Source organism: Rhinopithecus bieti, unplaced genomic scaffold (genome assembly GCF_001698545.2).
Source record: "Rhinopithecus bieti isolate Rb0 unplaced genomic scaffold, ASM169854v2 scaffold_10499, whole genome shotgun sequence".
Lineage (NCBI taxonomy): Eukaryota > Metazoa > Chordata > Mammalia > Primates > Cercopithecidae > Rhinopithecus > Rhinopithecus bieti.
In genome coordinates, this window is record NW_016806431.1 from 601407 (window position 1) to 604056 (window position 2650).

Sequence of the window (2650 nt, forward strand, 5' to 3'; positions counted from 1 at the left end):
TCATTATACTAAAGAAAATAATCTATGATATGTATATTATTATTCTGAGGAATAAAAGTAAAATTCCAAGCCTCCTAGCCAACAGAATGAACATACTTTTGGCTTAGGAAACCCCAAGAAATCTTGGAAGCTGTGTTACTGGCCATCATGGGACAAGAGGTTGGACACACCTCATTATACCTCCTCATCCCTAACCGCTATTAAGTATTGCTTCTTACGGATTAAACAGAAGCCAGCCATTCTGAAAGACTCCACACGTCCTGATGCTTTCCCTCCCTGTCTGCAGTTTGAACACAACTAACCAGTATTTCTTTCTTATAAGACCATCAACCACTGAGTGGTTCTGGTAAGTCTATGGAGGATGCACAGTGAGGTTTTTTTGTGTCCTGTTTTTCACCTTTTCACATCAGAGGGCCAAAATCTCTACCCTCAAATCATGCTAATGCTGCAATGTGACCCATGGAGAGGCACGAAGCTCAATTGTACATATGCATGCTTGTCCTATCATAAATATTCATTACTCCTCTTATAGCTTATGAATATGTATATTTGGCCACCCCATTCAGCATAAATCCCTGTCTTGTTCTCCCAATCCTTGAAGTGCCTGTTTATAACCTCGAGCCAGAGGCTATGCTTCCCAGCCTGTCAGAATGGCCATCCTGCAGACTGCAAGCCATTATGAGAAATAAAGCACTCTTTTTAAAATTTATGAACATTGTCATTCTTCAGTTGACACTTTTAAGCTGATAGAAAGAACTATTGATGCTACTTTTATGCTTAACATTACAAAATGTTTTTCTTTGTAGGAAGGAAATCACAGGTAAAATACATCTTCAAAGGTAACCTAAAATAGAAACAGTTCTTTTGTATGAGGCTGTGTTTATTTAAAGTCAAAGAATAAATAGTTTAAAGTGAATCTTCCATTATGTAGTTATTTTATCTTTATTTTGACCAGTGATTAGTTGGAATTAAATATTTGCTTATAACTTGTCAAGATTATGGCTTGAAAGCAAAATATCTAGATGGACAATTTTTATATAACAAATTAAACAGGAAAATATATTCCTATATTCTTCAGATCCACAAAAACATATTTTCTTCAATTTTGGGAGAATATTCTGCCTTACAGTCTCTTTATTTTATTTTGATCAAAATCTAAAAAGCAAAGAGGTATTTTTTATTTTTTAATAAATGAAAGAGTAAAAACATGACGATGAATTCAAATGTCAATCAGTCTCTAAGAAAGCAAGATAAAAAAAAAGAACATTTGTGGCAAAATAAAAAGTACATGTATTCTTTCCAAAGAGGACATGTACTACTCAGTGCAGAGAAAAAAGTCCCTGGCAAATATTTACTTACAGACTCTGTAACTGAGCTAGTTTTTTCTACATTTACCACTGCAGATACTTCTGTACCCTTTTCTGCTGTACTCTCTGCTCTGGAAAACACTCTTGTGAATTGTACCTATTGAATTCACTTTCCCAGTGTTTTTGGTTGAATTGGGAAACAAAAGAGCCATTTGTGGGAGGAAAGAGAGACCAAAGTAATTATTTTTGCCTCCCTTTTCTTGCCAGGCTGAGGTTTTGGCAGTAGTTGCTCCTTTTGGAATGCACATCTCCTTCAAGTACAATCTTTGCTTGTATCTGGTTACCTCTGTCCTCCTTCCCATTGAAGACCGGGAGTTGGGAGTAAGAGCTTCCTATTCATGACAGCTCCTGGGTAAATCACCATTGCATGTTGTTTCATTTAACTCTACCTAGACCTCTGTAAATAGCCTCTTCCTTAAACTTCTTTCAACTAACCCTTTGATTGCACCATCTATTTCATGGTGGGACTCTGAATGATACCATAATTATAGTTAATGTACTTTGGTTGATTCTTGACTATGTAGGAATGAGGGCTCTATTTTGCTGTGCCTTCTACATATTTATTAAAATGTGTAAATTCAAATTTTTAAACATATAAGCAGAAAAGTGCACATATATTTCTATAGCTTTACGACTTTTCACAAACTTTATATACCCATATGATCCACACTGAAATCCGAAAGCCGAGGATTACCAGGTCCCCAAATGTCCCAATTGTGCTTCTAGTTACTACTCTCTTAAATGTAATGTCCTAATTGTTCTAACTGCATGAATTTATACATCTTTTTGGACTTTATATAAAGGGAGTCACTCAGCATGTACAGTTTAGCCTAAGCTTTTCAATTCATATTGTTAAGTATAATTGAATTAATTTATTGTCATTGCTTGGTATTCCAATGCAATTTATCTTTTTTAATGGATTTTGGGTTGCTTCCAGTTTCCTGCTACTATGAGTAAAACAGCTATAAGCACTCCATGCTTATTTATTTTTAGCAGATATGTATTATTGGAATTGTAGGTCAGAAGTAAGGATAGATGGGTTTGTGATAGTATTTTGTGCATCCTGGGTTATTTTTGAGAAGGGTAAGGAAAGAGGTTCTGTACTAGATTAGGAGTTGTCATAAAATTATGGGAAATAAGGATTTGTATCTTAATCATTTCTAATCTAGAAGGTAAGACAAAAAATGTAGAATAGTATTGTCCTACGTAAAGAGGCAGTGGTCAGTCATTTGGCTGGGAGAAAGAGAAATTTAGTAATTTTTATGATTGTATTATGTCCTTGT